General features: G+C 38.9%; 1 pseudogene; it reads left to right on the top strand.

The window, feature by feature from the left end:
• Positions 1–18711: 18711 nt before the first annotated feature.
• On the top strand, positions 18712–20818 carry LOC148293775 (zinc finger A20 and AN1 domain-containing stress-associated protein 9-like; annotated as a pseudogene).
• Positions 20819–27452: the final 6634 nt, after the last annotated feature.

The raw sequence follows: 27452 nt of genomic DNA, 5'->3' as shown, positions 1-27452 counted from the left end.
CCTTGTAAATTGCAATTTGGAACTTCTTTGTTGTTTTTTTTTCTTTGTGTGGTCAGTTAGTTGTAAATAATAATAAATTAAAAAAAAAAAAAATCAATTTGGAAGTTCTTTGTTTTCTTTTATGTTTTTTTTTTTGTTTTGTTAGGTTAGTTTATTTATTTACGTGGTGTGGTTAGTTAGTTTATTTCTGAGTGTTAAAAACACATTTTTATTTCATTTCAAACATTACAAACAAAGAAAAAAAAAAGTAAAACAAAAAAACAAAAAACAAAAAAAAAACATTCAAGTAAATTAAAAATAAAAACAACTTCTTCATCTTCATCTTCATCTTCATGGCATGCCTCTATTGTCTCTTACTTGCAGAATCTGCAGCAGCTCCACATGGTCCTCATTTTTTCTCTGCAGTGCTTCCACGTGCTGATTGGCACAGTAGAGCCGCTTCTGCAAGTCCGCCACCATAGCCTTCAAGGAAGTTATTTCCTCGCTCATCGCGGCACACTCCCGTGTTCTCGCCAGCAATCGCATACCCAAATTGGTAGCCGAGACCGCATGGAGAACAGTTAAATTATTGGACTCCTCCACCGCTGCTTTGTCAGACCTCTGTGCCACATGCAGATGATCTGTCGGTGTGAGCTTGCTGCCAATCATGCCTCCAAGCAGCGCTGCTCTGTTCGGCATTGCCTCAGAAAAGTTCGGTATTACCTCAGCAAAGTTTGAGGCCGTACCGTGATGATATGTGGAGTTTGGGAAGACATGGTTTTGAGGAGCCCTTATCTGCGCATTCGGTGGTGCAAGGGACAGTTCAAGGCTAAGATCATCAAGGTGAGTGCATGAGGATGCCATTGTTTTGTTTTTGGATTTTTTGATGTTTTCTCTAAATTTGCAGGAAGAAATGCGGGGTGCTCTTCTACTTCACCGAGATGAGTTTAAATAGACTTATGCAGATGAGGGAGCCGAAAGCACTTCGGATCTCGAGGGTGCTATCCTGTGCTCTTTTCTCTCGGATCCCTTCATTTCTGGCGCAAATTGCGAGCACGTTTTTTTTTTTTAAAAGGGAGCATGTCTACACTTTCACTTACTTTTGCCTCCCTGTTTTCTGATGTTTGTGTTTTTGCTTTTTCAGTTTTTATTTTATTTTATTTTATTTTATTTTATTTTATTTTCAATTATTTTCTTCTTGTTTGACTGGTTTCTTAATAATGTAGTTGGAAGAAGAGACAAAATTAAAGATGCGTCTTGGACACCTGGTGCAAGAATCCCAACTCTTCTTTTAAATTATTGTTTGAATTGCGTGTTTATTTCAGTTTATTTATTTATTTTGTTTTTTATTTAATTAGGTAGTATAATTTAAAACTCATAGGATATTCTTTGAATGAGCTAAATTTTTGGTAACTCCAGTGAGCAACCGCAGTCTATACAGTGTCTAGGAGTTCTTTAAGGCGACACCTTCGGTGTCTAAGAAGTTAGGGTTTTAAGCGGGACCATTGTGACCCCTCCAACCTTCCCGGAACCCCTGGCTGTGTTTTCTGAGGCCCTTAACTGGTCATCCTTAAGTTTTTCTCTTAAAAGAAGAAGCAGTTATTTGTGTATTTACTTAACTAAAAATAAAAATTTAAAAAAAAAAAAAAAAAAAAAAAAAAAAAAAATCTTGTTTGGGTCTTCGTGTTTTTGTTTGATTGTCGTTCTTTACATTTAGGGTCAATCGTTTCTTTGAGATAGCTAACGTTTTTATTTCCCAATTAAAGAAAAAAAAAAAAAACACACATACACTTTAAAATTAAATAATAAATAAAAACTGAAATCATTTCTTCTTGGCGCTCGGTGTCTCGACCATAGGAGCTTTGAGTTTGGCCCTCTGGCTGTCCTCTTCCGGGGCTTCACGCACAGCCTCTTGGGGCTCATCACTTGAGCTCCCAAAGATCGCAATCTTAGCTTGAGCGTAACTACTCTCGCGATCCGCTTGCTTGCGTTTACCCGGTCGGTCTAGGTCCTCCAGTTGCTTTCTCATGTCGCGAGAGTACAACTCTACCATCTTTGATAGATTTTTATTCTCGTCTCGCAATACTTCTAGCTGGTGTCGATTCACCTCCACAATCCTTGACCTCTCCCTTTTCAAGCTTTTTATAGCACTCTGACAGTCTTCAACCAAACTTCGCTCCGCCGCCAACTGAGCTTTAAGCACCTCTACCTCATGGGACTTCGCAAGTAGGCGATGACCCAAACTTGCGACACATGCTGTACTCTGCACGCTCAGTGCCAGGGCATCACTCGTGACCCGGTTGTCATCCCTTGTCCCGAACACACGTATATCTTTGGGAGTCACTAAATTTCTGCAAACTCCAATGGCAACATCGTTGTCCAGGAGTATTGAGTCATTGACAGTCACAGGCCCCCGTGCGGAGGCAAAGTAGGGCATCCATACTGGTGCTACTGCTTGGCCTCGTGTCTGAGTCGGTGGAGCTAGGTTGAGATCTAACGAAAAGGGGTAGGAAGAAGCCATTTGATTTCTCACTTTTTTTTCTTTTTCTTGCTTCTTTTCTCTTTTGTGTTTCTGAGTTTGTGTGTTTTTTTGTTTTTTGTTTTTTTCCCTTCTTTTTCCTTCTTATAGATGTAGTCTTTGACAAACAAACCCTAGCCGTTGCAGCGTCTAAGCGTTTTCTGAATATCCAGCGTTCCTCGAGTCCCACAACCTTCTCACTTTCCAACCGTTTCCAACACATTTGTCACGACTTGCTTTGTCTGAACGGACGCGTTCAGCAAAGTTGTCGCGCCTTTCCATGAGCCCGTAATTTTCGCTTGTGGATCTGCGGCGCCTCTATGCGTCGACACGTGGCTCCTGCTTTCTGCCCGTGACTATCCATGAAACGACATCAGGGACCACATTCCCTCTTTTTAGAAATCCCGCTTTGCGCTCATAATTCACGTTTTATCTTTTTAAGAAAAAAATTAAATTTAAACGTGTGGGCTTCAGATTTCATGTTGGGTCGGGTTTTACCGTTGTTGGGTTAATTTCATTTTGGGTTGGGCTTTCAATTGTTTGGGTTTCAGTTTGTGTAAGACTATCTGTTAGGGCTTACTGTTTTGAGTGTTTTACTGTTTCGTGTTTTTTTTTTTTTTTTTATTTTATTTTATTTTATTTTATTTGATTGTTTGTTTTGTAATTTTTATTTTGTAATTGTTTTATTTTATTTTTGTATGTTTTGTGATTTTTATTTGCTTTAATACCCTTCATTTGTTGTTATGACATTGGTTGTGGCTAATTTTTAAACATTGAGGACAATGTTCATTTCTAGGTTTGGGGGTATTGGAGTTTAGCAAGTAAATTTGGTTTTTCTTAAAATTAAAAAAAATAATAATTGAAAAAAAAAATTTTATTTATTTTTTTGCTTGTTTTTATTTTAAGTATTGTTTTGTTTTGTTTTTGTTTTGAGTCACTTTCCGAACACTTATGATGAGATAGTGATAAATGTTTGCATGACTTAAATAAAAATTGGATTTCATTTTATTTTAGTGTTTTTTTTTTCTTTATTAAAAAATAAAAAAAAATTTGGCATTGTTCTAGCATGATATGTTTGAAACCTTCTTTACACTTGCCATTTGTTTCATAATTTTCCAATTAAAGGATTTGCATGACCCAAAGAATTGTATCAAGCACAAATTAGACTTATATAACCATATAAAGTGAGCTTTTGAGCCTTGTACTTCAATTCATGAGTGTTATATACATACTCTTATTTTCTTGTCATCAAAGTTGTTGTTTGATCTCATTATTTATTGATTTGGTTGAACACTTAAAAGTCATTCATTCTTATGCAATTTGACTTCACGACATTTAAGAAGTGATATTAAGGCCCTCTTTGGATCGTTTGTGCCTTTCAAGCTAACCTTATGCATGCTTAAGCATGATTTTCCATTGTTAACCATTTTGAGCCTACATGTAAACCTTTTCTTTCATTTAACCAATTATATTTCCTCGCCTTAGCCTGAAAAACAAATATTTACCTTTCTAAAGAACTCATGAGCTTTAATTGGGATGTGTTTTTCATACTAAGTTTGGGAATTTCGAAGAAAAAAAAAATCACACAATTGGTGAAAGAAAAGAGAAAAGTTGTGATTAAGTGGTGGTTGAATGAAATTTCATTTTTGGGCCTTCAAAATAAATTGGTGGTTGTTCAGGAAAGGAGTGAATCAATGTAAATGAAGGGTATAAGGAGTTTTGATCAGGTAAAAGAAAAAAATCTAATCGTGATGATTCGAAGTCTTGTAAACAATTTTTTTTATGCTCTTGCATTGCGAGTTCCTTGGACTTTGTATTATCCATATCCTTCATTTCTTACTCACCTTACACCCTTGGCCCCATTACAACCCATGTTAAAGACCTAAATTGATCTTAAATGTCATGTGGTTGAATTGCATTCATTTTTCTACTTTTAAGTGTTTGACATCCTTCTTGAGATCATATTAATGCAAGTTCTTCATATTTCTATTGCGAGTTAAGTCCCTTATGGTTTAACTCTATTCTCATGTTTATAACTGAGTGTGCATTATAGCCCTCTTCTGAGTGATTCATTTGTGAGAGGACAACTTTGGTGAGATTTGAAGTTGAACTTATGCTTTGTATGATTTTTGAAATTGTGTGAAAACTAAGATTGGGGAATTTGTTGCATTTGGCTATCACACTACTACACTTTGAGCATATTGTGTTTAGAACTTTGCCGCTTTGTAAATAATGTCTAAAAATTGAGCTTTTATTGTTAAAACGTTTAAGTCATGTGCATGAGTCATTTCTCTTCAGAAAATGTTCGGAAAAATTGTTTTAAGTTCTTTGTGTTTTTGTGTTTGTTTTTGTTTTTGGTTTTGCTTAAGGACTAACAATCTTTAAGTTTTCTAATTACTTTGTTTTACAGAGTCAGTAAAACGTTTGTGGGTATCGTATCTGTTAAACCCTCAGGAGACACAACTCCTCCTACTAGGGATGCCTAGAGGTTTAAAGGCTTGTTGCATATGTTAAATGCAATCGAGTTACCTACGAAAGTGGTTTAGTTAACTTCTAGTTTTGTTTTTAACTTTGTTTTGTGTTGTTTTGCTCGAGGACTAGCAAAATCTAGGTTTGGGGGTATTTGATCGGTTCATAATTGTATATTATTTCTTACCCTTCTAGCTTATGATTTGGTTATGTTTTTGAGTTAAACTTGTGCTTTTAATCCTTTTTGTGTTTATCTTTCAGTTAATTGAGCTTTAGGTAACAATGATGGCTTTGGAGAACATAATTCATGCAATTCAAGCATGTTAAGGCCTAATTTGGATGAATTGATGAAGAGCTTAAAGACAAATTCATTATGGCTACAGCCCCCTGCCAGTCCAGTTCCGTAGGTCATATTGCAAGCTTTGTTTCAGCAACCTACATAGCTCGGATGAGGCCACATTCTTCATGAAAGTTGCTCCAATTGGTGTGTACTATAACATATCCAAAATTCAGCCCCATTGGATAAATCTGGAGTCCGTTACCTAGCAAACACAGAACCATGCTCAGGATGGATCTTATCAGCGCGGAAAATGAGTTAGCAATTTGTTTCGGCCTTAACTTCTTTCTCCGACCTTGGATTGGCCCAAATAACATATGGCTGGAAAGAAGACATTCTGAACTTCAATTTAGAGTGCTTAAAGTCCTAATTTGATTAAGAGAAGCCCAAGTTGTAAGCCCTTGAAGTTGCTGGTCATGCTGACCTCAGCATGTGCTGGTTGGATGCTTGGTCATGGTGAGCTAGGTATGAGCTATCATTTCTGGTTGGAAGCTTGGTCATGGTGACATGAAGATGAGCTAGGGCTGCTGGTGGGATTTAGTGGTGAAGTGCATCACCCATTTCAGATTTTCTAATACAAGTGCATCAACCATTTCAGATTTTATAATTCAAGTGTTGTATGCATTAGTCTTATTGAATTCTGATTTTCACTTCCCCTAGGCCTATAAATAGGGAAGTTCTCTAAGCTTGTAAGAACACCCCAAGGGGGGGGAGCTCTCAAACACTTCTCTAGAGCTCCCTTCCCTTCTCTCCCTCAAATTCTCTTAGTTTCCTTTGTAGTTCTCAATTGTTGTAATAAGATCATTCTACTAAATTTTCTTCTCCAAATCTCTCAAACACTTCTCCCATCTCTAAAGTTCTCCAAACACTTCTCCTCCCTTCTCCAAATTTCCCAAACACATTTCCCTTCTCTTCCAAAAGTCTCCATGTCTCAAACACTTCACAAACACCTTTCTCTCCACTCCCTAAGTTCCCAAAGTCTCCAAGTTCACAAACATTCTCCATGTTCTCCAAACACTTTCTCAAACAACTCTCTACTTCTACTTTCTTCTCCAAAAAGCCTCCATGTCCTCAAACACTTTTCCCAAACACTTCTCCTTTCTTCCTCAAAGTTCTCTTAGTCTCTCTTTAATGTTTTCTTAGTTGTAATTTATTTTTCTTGTAATGTACATTCTTTCTTAAGTATTCAAGTTTGATAAGTTTCCAAGTTTCAATTATGGTTTTTGTTCTTATTCATTATGCTTATAAGTTAATATGCTAGTTTGAATGATTGATCACCATTTAGGCTTGCATGTTAGCTATCTTGGTTTGAATTAAGAGTAGACACCATGCTTTAATTCGAATTGAACTATGAATAGGAAGAGTATGTATGGACATTCGACAACAGGGATTAGATACATGCTTGGTTGTTTAAATTGTTCTTCTATGCTTAATGGGTTCCTAATGCTTAATTTTAGGTTAGACAACAAATGATCAAATTAGGGAATTAGGAACACAAGGTTATGACCACACACCATGGCTTAATCATACTTTAGCTAGAATCAATCCATTAATCTAATTGAACTTGGGAACTTATCTACTTGAGTTAGTTATTTTCTTTCTTCCTTGTTTTATTTATTTCCTTTCTTTTTCATTTCTGTTTTGTGTAGGGAAAATGAATTGGATCATTCAATCACCAATCCTCGTGGGATCGACCTCGCACTTACATATGCTATACTACCAAACGGCTCGTGCACTTGCGAGTATCACAAGTTGAGGATGCAACTGAATCCATTTTGGTGCAGCTGAAATCCACACAACAGTCATCACTCATCTCTCCTCTTTTTTCTCTATGTAGGCTATTCTGCTGTGATCTTGCTATTTCATTGTAAATTACTAAATTAGCTTGCTCTGAAATTGCCCTAGGATTTCTGTAAGGCCTGAGGCGATAAAGATTTGATGTTTGGTTGCATGAATTCTATTATTGTGCATGTTGAACGGTTGTGGTTATTCATATTGCTTGTTGTACATGTGAAAAAGTTTGGGAAACGAGCAATTTACAAGGGAGACTATGTCGAATTTTAGCAGAAGTCAAACCCTAAAGAAACTTTAGTTTCGTTAGAAGGGCAATTTGGTCAAGTCTGCTCAGCACCTGCCTGGTGTCGGACACGCACAGGGTTCAGCGCAGATTCCAAAGGGAAATTTGGGTCGGGTCCTGTCAGCTAATGTCACGCCCCAATTCGAAAATAGGAATTATCTTCAAATTAAGGCATGAATCATACCATAGTTATATAAACAAAGTTAGTTACACACACTAGAGTAATATTCCAACAATTTATTCCTTAATAATTTTACAAACAGTAACTAGCATGTTTATTTTGTGCCCATCCGAATACCCTAAAATATAAATTAGTGCCCATCCGTCCCTTACCCCATGTTTATTTTGTTTACTAATTTCTCAACTTTCACTTTTCATTAGAGGCCCTGCTTCTATCACCTCAATATATTCAAGCTTTGCTCCCGTCAACTGAATATATTCCACTTTTTTTTTTTTTTTTTCTGATATATCTAAAACTTTCTCCCACCCCTTAGATATACCTTAAACTACACACAGACCCAAGACAACTGTATTTATGATCCATATGTAATGCAGCTCAAACATTTATTAATCTTTACAGAAAGATAATAATTCAAATAAAAATAATAACATTTCAAGTTTAATCACATGGATAGTAATATTCATCCAACATCATATAATATTCAATAAACAGTCATAAAACAATAACAATAATATTCACCTAACAATACCCACCAAGCAAAACAACAAGATATTTGTATTTAGTACTATTTATGAACACCGAGATTAAAAGTGATATAGTCTAATCATTGGGGAAAAAAGTTAGAGACCCTACCTCGTGTCCAAGAAGTTAAAATGATGAAATTACCCTTCGGAGGTTGCCGGGTTCTCTCCCGTTCCTAGATTTGAAAAATGAATAACATAATGAGGTTAGAAAATTTAATTTTACAAAAATATTTTTTTCTCTTAACATAAAGAGTGCACCTCACTCTCCAAGCTAAAACTCTTGAAACGACCCGAAACCTATACCATCGGACTCGAACCGAGAAATCGAGTCGGATAGACTAAACATATGGCGTCGAAGGCTACCGGAGCCACAAATGTGCTTGTTTTTCGGTTACTGTTCATCGTCTTCCCAAAAAATATTCTACAACTTCCCTTGTTTTTCAGACTAAATCCCAGATTTCGTGAGACAATTTGACCGACCAAACGTCAATGAAAATGGGCAAACTTATTTTGAAACTCAATACCTCTAGTTTCTAACCCAACAAACCATACTGAAAACGGAGCTAAAATGAAGGAGAAAACTAGCTCCAAAATTGGGCTAGTGGCTGGTTTTCTGCTGAAAACATATTTGTTTTTTTTCTTCCAAACTTTGCACATGTGTTTGACGTATCAAAACTCAACCAAATTCGATGAAACCAATTTGTTTTTGTTTCTTGCGATGTCTAGTTTAAAACCAACAAATGAATTCCTCAAACACTCAAAGTATTGGGAGAAAAAGAGAGCCAAAGTGAGGCTTGCAGGTTGAAAATGTCCAAAAAACAGCATTTTCCAGATTTGTTTTCAACCATTCTAACACCCCCAAGTTGTTCCTAAGGCTTCTAAAACTCTTCTAAACTTCATACCTATCAGTCGAACTCATCAAAAACTCAAAATGGAACCAAAATCAACAAAACCCACACTTGAAAAAATTGCTCTATCCACCCAACCCGAAAATAGCAGTTCAAACTCATCCAATTCAATACACTCATGTGACTCAAATTACTCTTTATGGGACTAAAATCACACAATCACAAAGTTAAAACCAAAATTTTCGTCTCTTCCTCACCCAAATTCCATCTCTTTCATCCTCCAATCTTATCTTATGGTGCGTTTGGATGAGGGAAATAAACTTGGGATTTTGACAAAACTCAGAATTTCTAAATTGACATGAACCAATTCCTATGTTTGGATAAAAAAACTTAGAAATTTAGAAATTCCGCGTGAGGAAAAACAAGGAATTTGGAGATCATAAATCCCAACTTTAAATTCTATCTAAATGTCGTCATTTCTAAAATCCCAAGAGAGATTGAGTTTTTAAAAAAGATAACTTTACAAATAAATGTTCAATTCCGTGTTTTAAATCCGTCACCCAAACAAGAAACTTAACAAATTCTAGAACATTAATTTCTGTCATTTTAAATTATGTCATTTATGAAATCCTTTGTACTTTTAAATTTCCTCGTCCAAACACACTGTTAGTTATGCAATTAATACCCTTAGTCTAGACTAGGTGATTCACCTCCAATAGATGAACAACTCATTCCAATTTTAGATCAAGGTCAAATATTTGAAGAAAATGTATAAGGGAAGGGGGGAAGAATGAAGGTTTTGCTTACACGTTGCCTTATTTATTTATTTATTTTTAAACTCATAATTAAGGTTAAATAAATATATTTTATTATTATTATTATTATTATTATTATTATTATTATTATTATTATTATTATTATTATTATTTAATTTTTTTTTTCCCTAGATGTTATAGCCAATCACTTGGTAACCTATGATCTGAATTTTGCTTCTGATTTCATCTGAATTTCAGGGAAAGTTAGGGGTTATGAGGTTGCGGCGGGCGTTGGTTTATGCCCAAGTGCTCTTATAACTTTAAGAGTGGTGGTGTGTTGAAGATGGCAGGCGACAAGGACGAAGAATGTTCCGGTACTAAGTCACAACGGGTATCAAGCACGAAGGTGGAGTTAAAGCCGTTCACCGGCAAGGAGAACTTCACGCTTTGGCAAAGAAGAATGAAGCATGTTCTTAAGCAGCAGGGTTTCAACAAAGTTTTAGAAGGCATGGAAAAGAAGCCGGTAACCATGACAGATGCAGAGTGGGATGACCTAGACGAGCTTGCTAGAGGATCCATCGAACAACATTTAACCGATGAGGTGTTGTGTAATGCGATGTAAGACACCACAAAGCAAACATGGGAAAAGCTAGAAGAGATGTTTGCGTCAAAATCATTGTCCAACAAGCTTTTCTTGAAGGAAGAGCTTCACTCTTTTAAGATGGCGGAGGGCGCAAGCATGATGGAGCACGTGAGCGCATTTAATAGGTGTATTGCTGACTTGCAGAGAATGGATGAGGTTTATAAGTCGGAAGACAAGGCCGTGATGTTGTTGACATCCCTGCCACCGTCTTATAAACACTTTCGCAGGACGCTTATGTTCGGGAAGGGAACCTTGAAGTATGAAGAGGTCATGTAAGACATCGTGACGCATGACAGAATGGTTCAATGTTCTGGTGGAGTCTCTCAAGGTGAAGGTCTTGTGGTCAAGTCCGGAGAGAGAGGTAGATCGAGCAAGCGTGAGGGCAAGAAGAGCAATAAGGGAAGGTCAAAATCCAAGGCGAAAGATGGTTGTTTCGAGTGTGGGTCAAAGGATCATTAGAAGAAGAATTGCCCTAGATGGCGACGGTGAGCTTTTACTTACTAATAGTATTGTTAATACTGATGCACTTGTTATTACTTCCAGGATTTCTGCTTCTGATTGGATTTTGGATTCCGGGTGCACATATCACATGTGTTCAAACAAGTCTTGGTTTGACACATATGAGACGGACAATGGCGGCGAAGTTATGATGGGGGACGACTCAGTTTGTAGAGTCGAAAGAACCGGTACAATCAAGGTGAAGATGCATTACGGCGTGGTTAGAACATTTGGTATGGTTAGGTACATACCTAAGCTGAAGAAGAATCTCATCTCCTTGGGTACTTTTGACAAGAATGGTTATTCGTACAAGTGTATGGGAGGAAAGCTCATAGTTTTGAAGGGTTCACTTGTGATTATGAAAGGGGAGATTCAACCTAACTGCATGTATCGACTATGTGGTACAACAGTGACCGGTTGAGCAGCTATATCTACCAAGAAGAACTCAGAAGATGATACTCAGCTTTGGCATTTGAGGCTAGGGCGCATGAGTGAGCGAGCCATTCAAGATTTGCACAAACGGAAGCTTCTAAAGGGCATGCATAGTTGCAAACTTGTGTTCTGCAAGTTGCAAGACAAGGAAAAGAGGAGCATGGGAGTGCTTGACTATATTCACTCGGATGTGTGGGGGCCGGCGCCAGTTAAGTCATTGGGTGGAGCTCGCTACTATGTTACTTTCTTGGATGATTTTTCTAGGAAGGTTTGGGTCTATTTCATGAAGGAGAAATCCGAGGTCTTCACCAAATTCAAGGTGTGGAAGCAGAAGTAGAGAACCTGACAGGAAGGAAGATCAAGGTCCTTAGGAGTGACAATTTGGGGGAGGGAGGGGGGGGGGGGGGATATAAAGATAGCAAATTTCTGGAGTTTTGCAAGAGCGAAGGTATCAAGAGGCATTTTACCGTGAAGAAGACGCCCCAACAGAATGGAGCCGCAGAGAGGATGAACAAAACTCTCATGGAGCGTGAGAGGTGCATGAGGATTCATGCAGGCTTGCCCGAGGCATTTTGGGCGGAGGCGGTTAACCACACTTCCTATTTGGTTAACCGGTCACCATCAAAGTATCTTGATTTCAAGTGTGCGGAAGAGGTATGGCCTAACAAGTCTATTAAGTATTCTATTTTGAAAGTATTTGGATGCAGTGCCTATGCTCTTGTACCTAGTGATGAGAGCGGTGTGAAGGGTTTCAAGTTATGGGATCCAGTGAACCGGAAGAAGATACTCAGTAGAGACGTTGTCTTTGATGAGAAGACTATGCCTATGATTAAAGTCAAGAAACCAGAGGTGAAGGAGAATGTTGCTGGGACAAAAACAACCGTTACAGAATCATTTAATAGAGTGTTCGGGGGTACTCCGAGTTTGTAGCCAATTGGAGACGTCCATGAAGCAGTGGAGTCCGACACTGAGGTGGAGGAATTTGGGCAACAACAACAGACTCAAGGCGAAGAAGAAGAAGAAGAGGCTCAAGATCAGGTGGAGTCGCCACCCATAGCAAGGTCCAGGCCCAAGAGAACCATCAAACCTCCTCAACGATTTGGATGGGAGACAGACGTAGTTCACTATGTTATAAACATAAGTGAAAGAAACCCAACTACGTTCCAAGAAGCAGTTGAGAGTGCGGAGCGGGAAAGTTGGATGAGTGCTATGATGGATGAGATGGAATCTCTACACCGGAACTCCATTTGGGAGTTGGTTCCTAAACCTAAAGACAAAGAGGTGATTGGCAGCAAGTAGGTGTTTAGGAAGAATGAGGGAATATGTGAGAAGGAGCCAACTAGATTCAAAGCTCGTCTAGTGGCTAGGGGATACTTACAGAAGGAAGGAATTGATTATGATGAGATCTTTTCCCTAGTTGTAAAGCATACTTCTATATGGTTATTGCTCTCCATAGCGGCATAGTGGGACATGGAGGTGGAGCAAATGGATGTGAAGACAGATTTTCTCCATGGAGACTTAGAGGAAGATATCTACATGAGTCAACCTCAAGGGTTCGTTGAAGCAAGTAAGGGAAATCTGGTTTACAGGTTGAAGAAGCCTTTGTATGGGCTCAAGCAATCTCCAAGACAGTGGTACAAGAGCTTTGACACTTATATGCTGCAGATTGGGTATAGAAGATGTGAATCGGATTGCTGTGTGTATTCTCATGTGTTCAAGGATGGGAAGATCATTCTGTTACTACTTTATGTGGATGATATGCTGATTGCGTGTCAAGATGTGTCAAAGGTTCAAGAGTTGAAGATCCAACTTGGGAAGGAGTTTGACATGAAGGATCTTGGACCCGCACAAAAGATCCTAGGAATGGAAATAAGGAGAGACCAAGATGAGGGCAAGTTGTGGCTGTCACAAAGCAAGTACATAGCTAAGGTACTTAAAAGATTCAATACGTTGGATTGCAAGCCCGTGTCTACTCCTTTGGCGGAGCACTTTAGGCTAAGTGCCCAAGAGAGTCCTTCTAGTGACAAAGAGAAGGATGAGATGAGTAAGGTTCCGTATGCAAGCGCAGTAGGGTGTCTCATGTACGTAATGGTTTGCACATGCCCTGACTTGGCTCAAGCTGTGAGTGTAGTTTCAAGATACATGGCAAATCCGAGCAAACAACACTGGAATGTGGTGAAGTGGATTTTCAGGTATTTGAAGGGCACCAAGAGGTTTGGGATTTCGTTTGAAAGACAACAAAGAAAGGCATGCGCGTTGGGATATGTGGATTCGGATTATGCGGGAGACTTAGACAAGAGAAGGTCCACCACAAGGTATGTTTTCATTTGTGGTGGAGGACCAATTAGCTGGAGAGTGGTGCTACAATCAGTAGGGATGGCAATTTTCCCCGCGGGTACGGGTCTTTGCGGGGCTTCGACCCTAATGGGTCGGGTATGAAAGACAAAAACAGGTATGGGGAAATTATCGGGTATGGTGATCGGGGAGGGGCGGGGATGATATTTTAATCCCCAACCCGAACCCGACCCGTTAAGAATATATATATATATATATATATATATATATATATATATATATATATTATTAAAGAGATTTCCTAGTATTATATTGCGAATATAGAGTAATAGGAAATAATCAAATTAGCCGACATAGGGCTCCTTGTAAGACTGTAACAGTAAATGTAATAATAGGAAATCTTCTCTATTTATTTATTATATATAAATATATTATTAAAGAGATTTCATTATTGCCCTAGTTGTTGTTTATACATCTTACAAAGTCGACATCTAGGGCTCTCTCCCACATAGGCTTGGAACACTTGCACCCTTCCTTCTTTCAAAGTCAGAGGAGTAGATTATCAACATACTGCAAGCACCACTATTCTAGGTACTCGATTCCAACTTTTAAAGATTGATAATATTTTTTTGTTCTATTTTTAGTTTTCATATCATCTAACATGATCACTGTAAGTAAAAACATATATTAATATATTATTACATTTGTTAGTTGAAATAAGAATTACCAATACTATATCTTAGTTTATGCTTAGACAATTATTCGTTATATTTACCTATTAATAGATTTCTTGATCATCTTATTCATAGATGGACATTGATATTGAGAACATTTTGGACTTTGACGGTGGTACTCAACAACAAGATTCTCCAAATGTGGAGACACCAATTGAATGCTCAACAAGAGTTGAGAATGAGGATGAGAACCAAGAACACACTGCACAACCATCTGATGAAGACCCAAACCAAGATTCTGGTGGGTGTGATGATAACAATCAAAATAAGAGAAAGTTAAGATCTGTTGTTTGGAATCATTTTAAAAAACAAAAGATCGGAGATGTGTGGAAAGCAGTGTGTAATAACTGTGGGAAAAAGCTGTCAGCCGGAAGCAAAAATGGAACTCCACATTTGTATGATCATTTCAAAATATGTCATTTGAGGAAGCGAAGAGATATAAAGCAGTCTTTGTTGCATCCTCCTAAATCAAATGATGGGGGTGTCAAGCTTGGTACGTATAATTTTGATCAACAAAATGCAAGGAAGGAGCTTGCTTGTATGATTATTTTGCATGAGTACTCGATGTCCATGGTTGAACATGTCAGTTTTAGAAGATATTCAATGGCTTTGCAACCCTTGTTTAAGATGGTTTCTCGAAGCACAATTAAGAGTGACATCTTTAAAATATTTGAGTATGAGAGGGAAAGAACAATGAAGTTGTTGGAGACAAATCAAAGTAGAATTGCAATTACAATTGATATGTGGACATCAAATAACCAAAAGAGAGGATTTATGGCCGTCACATCTCATTTCATTGATGAATCTTGGAACTTGCAAAGTCGACTTGTGAGGTAATTTATTTAGTTTTGAAATAAAACTTTTAACATGTGCCATTATATGTGCCAAGTCTTATTAAATGCCTATTATAGTTTGTGTTAATTTGTCTTTTTTTTTTGGTACTAGATTTATATATGTGCCATGTCCGCATACAGCTAAGACTCTTGCTAGTGCTTTGATGGATTGTTTGCTAGATTGGAACATTGATCTTATGTTATCCACTTTGACTGTAGATAATTGCACAACTAATGATTCCATGATTGAAACATTGTTAGAAAAAATTTCTAGCTCACTGTTGTTGGATGGAAGGTTGTTCCACATGCGTTGTTGTGCACATATATTGAACTTGATTGTTAAGGATGGCTTGGATGTTATCAACACTAGCATTGAGAAAATTCGTTCTAGTGTTGCCTTTTGGTCAGCCACTCCAAATGCAGAAAAATTTATTGAGGCAGCCCGTCAATTGAAAATTGAGAGCACTAAGCAATTAGAGCTAGATTGCAAAACTAGGTGGAACTGTACCTATTTGATGCTTAAGACGGCAATGATATACAAAATTGTTTTTCCTCGCTTGAGACAACGTGAGTCCCTATATAAACTTATTCCTAGTGAGCAAGATTGGACGAAGGCAAGTATCATTGCTGAAAAATTGCATATTTTTTATACTATGACTAAATTATTCTCTAGGACCAAGTATCCTACAACAAACCTTTATTTTCCACACATTTGTGTGATTAGGTTGGCAATTTATGATTGGATCTTATTTGACCAAGATGAAGTGAAATTGATGGCCTAAAAAATGGTAACAAAGTTTGAAAAATATTGGGATACAATGCATGACATGGTGGGATCGGCAATTATTTTGGATCCAAGATTTAAGATGAAATTGATTGAGTTTTGTTTTCCTCTTATATATAAAGAGAAGTGTTCCTTGGAAATTGAGAGGATAGCAAATTGGCTTATGATATTATCAAAGAGTATTGTTGGCGGCGCAAATCTCACGGCCTGGTTCTTCGGGCCGAGGGGATATGCGTTAACACGTGACGTCCTTCTTTTAGATGCGGTGCGGTTGTGCGCGGGCGTGCCAGCACGGTCTACCGTGCGTCGAGATGATGATGTAGTTTGGATAGAATGGTTTAAGTGGTGCGCCTGTTTTGAGTCTGACTTCTAATCAAACGATTGTGGCCGAGAGAGGAACTGATCTCGGCCTTCAGGTTCACGGCCTGAGCTACAAGGCCGTTTAGTGGTGGTGTAGATGGTGGGTTTTGGACGGTGCTCCGGCGCGTTGTTGAGAGAGCGACGGTCGTATGATATATGGGGTGAATGAGAGCGTAACAGAGATGATGCTCCAGTGCCTTGAAAATCAAGGGTCGTATGATATATTGATGAATGAATTTTCCTTACAATCTATCACTACTCCTAGGAAAGCAAGTAAAGGTATTGAAAGTGGATTACAGGAAAATATAATTTGCTCTGTGGGAGGCTTTTGGTTTGGTGTTTGAACCCTTTGAATGTAGCTTTGAGCTTGGTATTTATAGGAAGAGCTCTAGAGGAGTAATCGAGGCTGAAAATCTACATGGTGGAGCCTGATCAGAGCAAGTGGGTAGTCCAATCGACATTTGGGATCGCGAAGCATGGTGGTGTGACCCCATAAATCCTGGTAAATCTCGGCCGCCGCCCTGATCGTGGGTTCTGCGCCTCTGGCCGTGGGGACACATTTAATGCCCTGGTCTGGTGGTTGATTGAACTGACCTCAAGTTGTAAGAATATTTGCAAGAATGTTTGCGCCTAACCACTATGATTTCTATCACCAAATCTTGACTTTTAGTCACTTCCCCTCTTCCCTCGTGCATTAAATGCCTTCTTGCGACTAGTGAGTTTGCTAGTTAGAGGCGTTACTTTGTGAAATGAAGTGTGGCACCCTACTGCCACGTGGTGATTTGACTCCAATATCTTTGGCCGTGTCTCCTTCGTCCTTCGGCCTCGGCCCATAATGCCGCGGTCGAGGCCGAGATGATTATGCCTTCGCAGCTTTTCCTTTGTCTCTGGGAAGACAAAACGCCACGTTCCAGTTCATGAATAGGTGCTAGGGCCGAGCGGAAACTCCTTCGGTAATTTTTACGACCGTGATTTATTAGGCACAAACAAGTATCAGTCCAAGTCTAATTCAAGTGTTACTCATGAATTTTGTCAATCTTCAATTTCTACCTCTTCATCGATGGCATATCAAGTTGGAGTTGGGAACTATATGAATAAGTTTGAATCTTTTCTTTCTAATTCAACTAATGTTGAGCTCATTAAATCAGAGCTGGACCATTATTTGGAAGAGTCTCTTTTACCTAGGACTCTTGATTATGATATATTATCATGGTGGAGAACTAATGGCATCAAATACCCTACTTTGCACGATATTGGTAGAGATATTTTGGCCATTCCTGTGTCTACAGTTGCTTCAGAGTTAGCATTTAGCACTAGTGGAAGAATTGTAAGCCCCCATTGTAATCGACTTCATTCAAAAACTGTGGAGGCCTTGATGTGTGCTAGAGATTGGCTATGGAATAAGATAAAAGGTATTGAAAATATGTTATATAAATTTACTATTAAATGTAATTGTTACTTTCCTGTGTCTAATTATTCACGTTATTGTGAATAGGTTCAAACTCTACAGCATTGTCCCAGGGCTGCACATCTGATAATGAGGTAAAATACGAATTATATTATATAATTGATAATGATGTTTAATATCCTACTCTACATGATTGAAAAATTTATATTTTGTTTTATTTGTGTCAGGGATCTTACACTGAAGAAGTTGAAAACATCACTTTGTACGATTGAGATGTGTGATGACTACCTCTATAATGATGAACATGTCTTGGACATGTAATTTTGATATGTATTAATTTTTTTCTTAGTCTAGATTTTTAGTTAATAATAATTGAATTGATACAATGTTTGTGCTTATAGTTTTTTTTTTCTCGTTCAACAAAGTACTTTTTTATTGGTTTTTCTTCAGTAATGGGGCGGGTAGGGGAACCCGTTCCCCAATGAAGGCGGGGATGGGGAATCCCTGCTTAGAATATTACGGGTATGAATGCGGGGATGAGGGAAAAATGCTTATCGGGGATGGGGATGGGAATGGCATACCCATCCCCGATTCGACCCATTGCCATCCCTAACAATCAGCCACTGCATTGTCTACTACTGAAGCAGAGTATATGGCGCTAACAGAGGCTTCTAAGAAAGCATTATGGTTGCAATGATTGGCACAAGAGTTCGGGATAGCTCAAGACCTGGTGGTGATTAAGTGTGACAGTCCGAGTGCTATATGTTTGGCCAAGAACCAAGTGTATCATGGAAGATCCAAACATATTCATGTACGGTACCACCGGATAAGGGATTGGGTGAACGATGGGGACATTGCGATAGAGAAGGTTCATACAGTTGAGAACACTTCAGATTGCTTGACCAAGCCAGTTACAGCTGAGAAGTTCAGACATTGTTTGAGCTTGCTCAATCTTGTTACATGCTAAAGATTGAGGTAGAGCTCTTGGGAGTTACTAGAACGATTTCCAAGAGGTTTGAAGATGTTCTAGGGATCAATGGTTTTCACAAAGGTGTTTAGCCTCGCCAAGGTGGAGATTGTTGGAGTTGGCTCGACTAAACGAAGGAAAGAAGGAAGCAGCCCAGCATGCAAGCGCTCGAGCAGCAGAGGCATTTTGGTGCAGGCGCTCGAGCGGCAGAAGGAAAATTCGACAGGCACTCAAGCGAGTCACAATTTCCTGTTTTAAAACAGGTCGGTTTTTTTGGCCTATTTTTGGGAGGTTTTTTTAGTTTCCTATTCCTTGTATTATTGTGCTAAAGGCCTATACATATAAATAGGTACTTTAGACTAGGGTTTAGTAGAGATTCAAGATATACAAACCTAGGGTGAGAGAAAAAGAGATCTAGAGAGAGAGAGAGAGAGAGAGAGAGAGAGAGAGAGAGAGAGAGAGAGAGATCAAATGGAGTTCTTTATTGTAACCAAAGGGATTTTTCTCATACTAGTGAATTTTATCGGGGATCACCAGAGAGGACGTAGGCACGACGCCGAACCTCTATAAATTCTTCTGTGTTCTTGTGTGTGTCTGCTGCGCAAATCTCACGGCCTGGGGTTCCGGGCCGAGGGGATGTGCGTTGACACGTGGCTTCCTGCTTTTGGATGCGGTGCGGTTGTGCGCGGGCGTGCCAGCACGTTCTACCGTGAGTCGTGATGTTGATGTGGATAGAATGGTCAAGTGGTGCGCCTGTTTGAACTCGTCTTCTAATCAAACGATTGTAGCCGAGAGAGGAACTGATCTCGGCTGTTAGGTTCACGGCCTGAGCTACAAGGCCGTTTAGGGGTGGTGAAAATGGTGGGTTTTGGGCGGTGCTCCGGCGCGCTGCTCAGTGAGCGATGGTCGTATGATATATGGGGTGAATGAATGAGTAACAGAGATGATGCTCCGACGCCTTGAAAATCAAGGGTCGTATGATATATTGATGAATGGATTTTCCTTACAAATTAACACTACTCCTAGGAAAGCAAGTAAAGATATTGAAAGTACATTACAGGAAAATATAATTTGCTCCGTGGGAAGCTTTTGTTTAGTGTTTGAACCCTGTGAATGTAGCTTGAGCCTTGTATTTATAGGAAGAGTTCTTGGAGGAGTAATCGAGGCTAAAAATCTGCATGGTGGAGCCTGATTAGAGCAAGTCGGTAGTCCAATCGACATTTGGGATCATGAAACATGGTGGTGTGACCCCATAAATCCCAGTGAATCTCGGCCGCCGCCCTAATCGTGGGTTCTGCGCTTCTGGCCGTGGAGACGCATTTATTGTTCTGATAGTTGGTGACCCAATCTCTCAAACTGCAAGAATTCTTGTGAGAATGTCCGCGTCTAATCACTCTGATTCCTATCACCAAATCCTGACTTCAGTCACTTCCCACCTTCCCTCGTGCATTAAATGCTTATTCGTGGCCAGTGGGTTTGCTGCAATAAACAGAGGCATTGCTTCATTAAATGAAGCGTGGGACCCTGCTGCCACTTGATGATCTGACGTTATTACCTTTGGCCGTGATTTTGTTCGACTTCGGCCTCGGCCTATAATCAAGGCCGAGATGATCATGCCCTCGCAATTTTCCCTTTGCTTTTTAGGAAGGCCAAACATCTTGGCGAAACGCCTCGCTTTAGTTTCACGAGCAAGTGTTAGGGCCGAGAAAAAGGGGCCCCTTCGGTCAGTTCATGGCCGTGATTTATTAGGCACAAATAGTGTGTGTTTACTTTTGTGGTTTCGTGTGCGATTTATCTTTGCGTAGCTTGTGTTGTGATTGTTGGGTAGTCCACCAACGACAAGGTCTTGGAAGTGTTTTCGCACAACAAGATTTTCTATTAAAATAATTTGGAGAATAAACGCCATGTTCAACAAGTACTGGAGGAAGTAAAACATATTCAAGTTGAAGAAGGGACCACTTCCGAGAACCCTGAGAAGTGACTTGCAAATAGGTGCAACTTTTGTATGAAGTGGGTTGGTCTTACTGGTTTTAAGTGTAGGTGTGGGCAGACATTTTGCTCACTGCATCGTTACTGCAACAAGCACAACTGCATGTTTGATTATAAGAGTGCAGGCCAAGATGCAATTGAACATGCAAACCCTGTCGTTAAGGCAGAGAAAGTTGATAAGATATGATGATTCATCCAAGGTGTGGGACTTGGGATTTGAGTGTCTGGTAGTCTTCATTTACTATATGAAGCATTGCATAATATATGTTCGTGTTTGGTATAATAAGTTAATGTTTTAATAAGTATTGCATAATATATGTCCGTGTTTCGCATAATAAGTTAATATATCTTCTTTATGGTCATTGTTGTGTTGTTGAAGTATTTTTCCTGGTCATAAATTCGGTACTTTATGAAATTAAGGCATGCTATATGAATTTAGATTGGGTTTCTATGGTTTCAATTGAGATCTTATAATAAAGTCGTTTTATGAAAATTTCCTTGGTGATCTCCAAACAATAGACTAAAAGAAGCTTTGTTTGATGTTTGTGGCGTTCTACCATGTCACTAGCTGCTTCTGGTCGGTTTTAATTTCCAAAGAAGAATGCTTGCTTACTTTCTTGGGCATTTGGCTTAATTTCAACTTGAGCTTATTTAGAAACTAGAATAAGGAAAATGCCTATATTGCATTGGCTAGGATTAATTGAACGCATCCTAAATATTTGTCTACTAAGCAAGTAATGATTTCTAGACTATACAAGTGTTTGTGTAGTGTATGTCGTACAAAATCTTTGAATTCTTCAAGTTTATTACGTGCTACAAATGTCCGTCTCGCTTAAAGTTCCAAATGCCTTGTTGTAAGAAGATTGCATTGGTTTGCTTTTGGGTTCCCCAACCCTTGTTGTACTTTGATAGTTTTGTTTGAGAACATGGATTTTCCATTGGCGCCAAGTTTCAATTGGCATTGGCTTTCCCCTTTCTGTCTATCGGGATGCTTATTATTAGCCTTGGTCTTGCTTAAAGTTCCAACTACCTTGTTGTTGGAAGATTGCGTTGGTTTGCTTTTAGGTCCCCCCTACCCCTGTTTTCTACTTGGTGGTTTTGTTCAAGAACTTGGATTTTCTGGTGGTACAAAGTCTTAGCAGGCATTGGATTTTGTGGTCATGATTCTTTACGAAATGTGGTTCGTTTTTGTCTGGGGATGCTTTGTGGTTTGGTTGGTTTTATCTTTGCTCTCCATTAGATTACCTATGTTGGGAATGAGCATTAGGGGTTCATCCTTGTTAATTTTATTGTGATAATGCGTGCTGATAGGGTTAATTGCTTATGCTTGTGATTTTATTATGAGGCGTGCTGTATTTGGAAATCATGCTTGACAATTCATAAATGCATTTTTTTTAAGGATTAACATCAATTTACCCCTTGCAGATTTGGTGTCATTCTTGACAGGCTTAATTATTGATGTGCCCCTGTGCTTCACAGAAAATCTCACTTTGCCCCCAACACTTCAAACTGAGTCAATATGCCTCGTGTGCTTTATTTTTCTGTCCTCCGTTACCCCCTTCCGTTAGTTTGGTCAGTAAAACTGTTAACTTGCTTACGTGGCATGAGGATTTTAGATATTTTAGAAAGTTCTTTTTTAAAAATAAAAAAAAAACATTAAAGCCCCTAGCACCCGAATAGCCCCACCACCACAACAACCCAACCCTTCCCCACCACGGCCCCCAACCTATGGCCACCACTCCGCCATTGTTCAAATATGATATCCCCACCCAAGTGATGCACCCACCCCAAACCATTAACAACAATCAATCCCAACCCACCTAGCCACTTTCAACCCCTAGCCATACTCACCCCGAGCTGACACCCTAAATCGACACCCAACCTCACAAATCCAATTTGCCCCAAGCCGTTGCCATCCCAACAAATTACCCAAACGCCAAAACCCCAAGGCACAAGAACTTCTCTTATCTTCTCCAACTGGGTTTGAATTGATTTCATGCTTGTCATTTTCACATATTCTTTGTGCAGACATGAGGGTTATGCGATTGGAGTTTATAAACAGTAAACTCATGTTAAAGAACTTCATTTTGTTTTCGATTTGTTTTACCATGGTGGAGGAGAAACCAGGGTGGCAGCAAGATGGGGAGGGAATGGTAAGCATGGGATGGGGGTGGTTGTTGGCGATGGGGGAGGGTTGGGTTGTGGTGGTGGGGGGCTATTCGGGTGCTTGGGGATTTATTTTTTCCCTATTTTCTAATTTATTTTATTATTCAAATGTTTGTTTTTAACTTTTGAGAGTTTTTAATAGTTAAAATTACTAAAATACCTATGCCATGTTAACAAGTTAACGGTTTTACTGATCAAACTAATGGAATAGGGTAATAGGGGATGCAAAAATAAAGCACAGGGGGCATAACATATTGACTGAGTTTGAAATGAATGGGGCAAAGTGAGATTTTTATTGAAGCATAGGAGCATATGGATAATTAAGCCTTCTTGAAATAGACCACGGGATTTTAATTTTGTCAATTTATGCCATGATGTTTTAAAATTCGACCAATTTACACGTTCCGTCAATTTGACAATTTGGTCTTCTGTTAAGTGATGATGTGGCAAATATGGGGTCCACTTTTATAGCTTAGGTGTAATTAACTTTTAAGAAATAATATTAAAAAATTAAAATTTTTGGCAAATATTAAAATAAAAATCTATATCTCCTTTCTCTCACTCTCCTCCCTCGCTTTGTTGGAATCAGGATAGCCTCTTCCTCCTGCCCCATCAGTTCCCTATTTTTTTCCCTCTCTCTCTCTCTCTCTCTCTCTCTCTCTCTCTCTCTCTCTCTCTCTCTATCTGACCATCCCCTTATCAGCCTTCAAAATCATCCTCACCCCTTTCTAGCGAATTTTGGCTCCAACTTCGCCCTCTTCAACATCTTGAACAGTCTGATGAAGGGCCTCGATGACTCCTCCACTACGCCACGCTCTTAGGTGTCGTTCTTCGGCAACTCCCGAGAAGCGGAACCTGATTCAGATGAATCCGCCCAACCCAACATCTTCCGGTTCAAGATCAAGACTCACCAGTCCATGCACTTGCTCTTGCCGTTTGGGTTCAATGATGTGGTCACTGGGGTTCAATAAGTCAATGTATACTTTATACTAAAATTTCATAAAGTCGTGTTTAATTATTTAAGATATAAGAAATTTAAAAATTTAAAAAAAAAAAATTGGTTCTGACCGTTGGAGGTCATAACCTGCTGGAATGTTAACTTTTTTTTTTCTTTTAACGTTTAATTATATATATATATATATATATATATATATATATATAATTCATTTAAATTTTTTTTTTTTTGAAATGCAGCAATTTTTTCAAAATAGCCGTTGTGGGTCTTTTTTTTTTATAAAAAAACCTAAAATATATCTATAAATACCTCCAAATTTCTTCAAAAATTTTCACACTGATTTCATTCCACATTTCTTTAAACAATATATAGTAGTGGAATGTATGAGTGTTGTACCAAAGTTCTCAAAATAATAAAATATGGAAGGCCCTAAAATATAGTCGTGCATCGATGGAGATGGAAAAGTTCAACCCTACATAATAATATTTGGCCTATAGCCCATAATTGGTGGTCCCTGGTGGGGAACTATGTTGACGAAAAGTTTCGTTTCGTTTTGTTTTGTTTATATTTTTTTCTTCATTAAATGAAATTAATTTCAATAGATTAAGTCCACATGAAGTTTTTAACATCAAATTAGAAGAGAGATTAGGAAATTTGATGATAGGAGAAATTAGCTATTTTTATTAGTTCAAGTGGCAATTATTTTAAAAGAAATATTACTGGCAGATTGAAATTAGCGACAAGTTCAAGGGGGATTTCAGTAAGGGGAAAATTGGATGTTGTTATATGTGTGTGAGTACAGTGATTTGTAGGTAAAGAAGACCAATTGCTTACATGTAAGAGCCAAGCAATTCCAACTAAAAATATTGGCTCCTTACTAATGCGGAACTATTCCACCATACATATATGCGTACATAAAATTGTTGTTTGGGTAGTTTTAATGTGGCAATTTTTCGTATGTGTTAGATTGTGATCTTCGTTGTAAGAAAGAAGAAGCAAAACATTGTTCTTCTCTTCTTACTTGGTCACCATGTTACTTGCTTAAAACCCCTTTTATTTGCAAAACTGCAAATTTACCGCATAATAACCACATAACTTTTTTATGTTTGTTTTTGTTTCAAAGTTCAAATTTTGGAGGTCAACTGGTTCCTGGCAAGAAGAAAGAGAACCCCGGAAAAGCAGATTTATTGATTCGAACCCCTCATTGTACCATAAACCTCCATGGGCTGGCCATGGAGCCCCATTCAACTTCTAGTTTTAAAAGAAAAATATTTCTTATGGCAGTCTTTCTCCTGTATCATTGGCGCCTATTTAGGCTAACTTTCGTATTTTATCGGCAATGAGTCGTGAATTATGATTTAATCAACAATGTTCCCATCAAACTTTCTTGGTTAAATCGTCAAAATACCCCTGAACTAATTTCCCCCTATGTGCCTGACGAGGATGTCAAAGTACTTGGGTGAAGGAGTCTGTGATACCCCACGTTGTGCTACTGTGTTGTTGATGAGGCCCCCAACAAAATAGCACTGAGTCTGAGTTGATATATACTATAGTAGTGACTATAGCGAGGCTTATTAGAAACTGGTCTAGCAATTGTGTGCCCAACGACAACGTCATGCATTCATGTGAAGAAATGGTGATGTTCACCCGTTTTAATTTACTTCCTGAGATGACAGGGCAAAGTTCCCCATTAATTCAAAGACCATGTTTTGGTCAGTGAATTAACTTTCTTTATGTGTTGAGCGTGCCACTGTTAGCAATTTTTCAACCCTAACAGACTTATGGTAAAATAACTTGCGCCCCAAGTTATTAACTTTTACCAAACGATTGTGAATTTGGGTGAGGAATATCTCCCAAGTAAGTTCTTTTCTATGCCTTAGACTGGTAAGGACTTTTACAATTTATCTCAGTATAAAAACCGGCAGTTCTGGCCAGAATGAAAGATGACAGATTGAACCAATTTCAGGCAGAACTCCCTTTTACAAGACTCAAAAAGGGAAAAACTGACTATACAAGGACAAGAAGAGGGCTGTGCTTCCATTTCTGTCTGGATAGTTGCCTCTGTTCTGGGCTGGACTGGGTACGCCTGTGCTGGACTGGACTTTTAACAACTTCAACTGCTAGGCTTCAGCTGCAAATCGATACCAAAGCTTGAGTTTGGCAGAGCTTTAATCTATTTCGAACCCTGGAAGGCTTTTGGATGGGTAGAACTGGGACTTCTCCAGTCTAAAAGGGGCAGAAGTGGCTGGACTCGAGCTGGAAATGGGCTGTAATACCTGTGCTGCTTAGTCAGGGCTCTTCACAAATTTGTTGAGTTTTTCATATTTGAGGAAACTCGAAACTCTGCTTAGTTTGGCTTTTACTGAACCAAATTTGTAACGAGAGAAACCTCATTATTGCTGACTAGCAAACTGGGATTCGAACTAGAGGTAGCGATTTAAACTTTATCTTTGCTGGGAGAAGACAGGATGATTCTGCAAGCTTGTTGGCAAGCTTTTGAATATTTCAGGCTCGAAGTCTGTTGGAACTTGTTTAGGATTTTTGTGATCAAGTGATCATTTTGAGTGTTTGTCTTTTGACTGAGTTTTGGTTGGTTGGTTGATTGATTGTCCTTTGCTCTATTCACCCTCTCTTGTATATATAGGAAGTGTTCCTCCGAGAATGGGCGGCAAGTAATCAAAAGATCTTTTAATTTTTAAAATGAAATAAACAGGGGTTCTATCCATTTTCTGGCGAGTAAGCACTCAACGATTAGTTCCTGAGGTGACTACTTCTGTATTTTTGATGGAGTGCCCTGCCTGTTCTTCCATTCCACCTGCTTCTGCAAAAGGTCTGGAGTTTTGGAGATGGCTGGCTCTCAGCTTTTGGACAGTTTCATGTTTCCTGCTTATCTCTCTTTTTATAAAAACAGAGTCTGCTTATCCTCGAAAATGGTATTCCTCCAAAATATCAGAATATCTTTTAGATAAACTAAGCGGGTTCTAATCTTCTGGCAGCAAGCTACTTTAGATTTTTTCTTCTTTTATACCTGCTCCTGTTCTATTCTCAGTTTTCAGCCGAAATTATTGACTCCTCCAAGTCAAGGATCACGTGGGACTGTTCCGTTTTGAAGGCCAGCTTGAGTCTAGTTTGCTTTTGAGCCTAACTTTGGATTTCTTCGAGGCCCAAGTTTTTTCTGATTCCTATTGTTCCCAAGCCTTTTAATGTTTTGGGCCGTGTTTTTGGCCCGTCCACTCATTTAATAGGCTGGGTCGTGCTGATGGGCTTGAGGTCATCTGATACAAGCGGCCTAGGAGATGGTGTGGGCTTTTGTCTTCGGCGTGCTAAATTTGGGCCCAAACAATGCCCCCATTAAATCTGAACCGTTTATCAACCGGTTTTCAGATTTAATGTTTTCGGCTATTAATTTGGGCGCGCCAGTTTAAAACGTCCCCTGTCTGCCACGTCCACCTACCTAGACTTCGTGGGAAACTGGTCAGTTACTAGCTCGTCACTAGCTCGTCACTATTAGCTTTCAGGTGGCGTCTTGTCTTCCCTTTCCCACGATTTTGAGTCCTTTAAAAGAAATTTGAAATTTCCAGTTCCTGTTCATCTCAAAACCTAGCTTTCTCAGAGTTCAATTTTCTCGGTTTTTGTCAGAATCCTTTCCCTTTGCTTCGTTCAATCCCTAAACCCTTTTTCGTTCCTAGCCTGTAAACCC

The sequence above is a fragment of the Prunus avium genome, chromosome 6, assembly GCF_965620075.1.
Source record: "Prunus avium chromosome 6, drPruAviu1.hap1.1, whole genome shotgun sequence".
In the NCBI taxonomy this organism is placed as follows: Eukaryota; Viridiplantae; Streptophyta; class Magnoliopsida; order Rosales; family Rosaceae; genus Prunus; species Prunus avium.
This window is presented reverse-complemented; position numbering and strand designations above follow the sequence as displayed.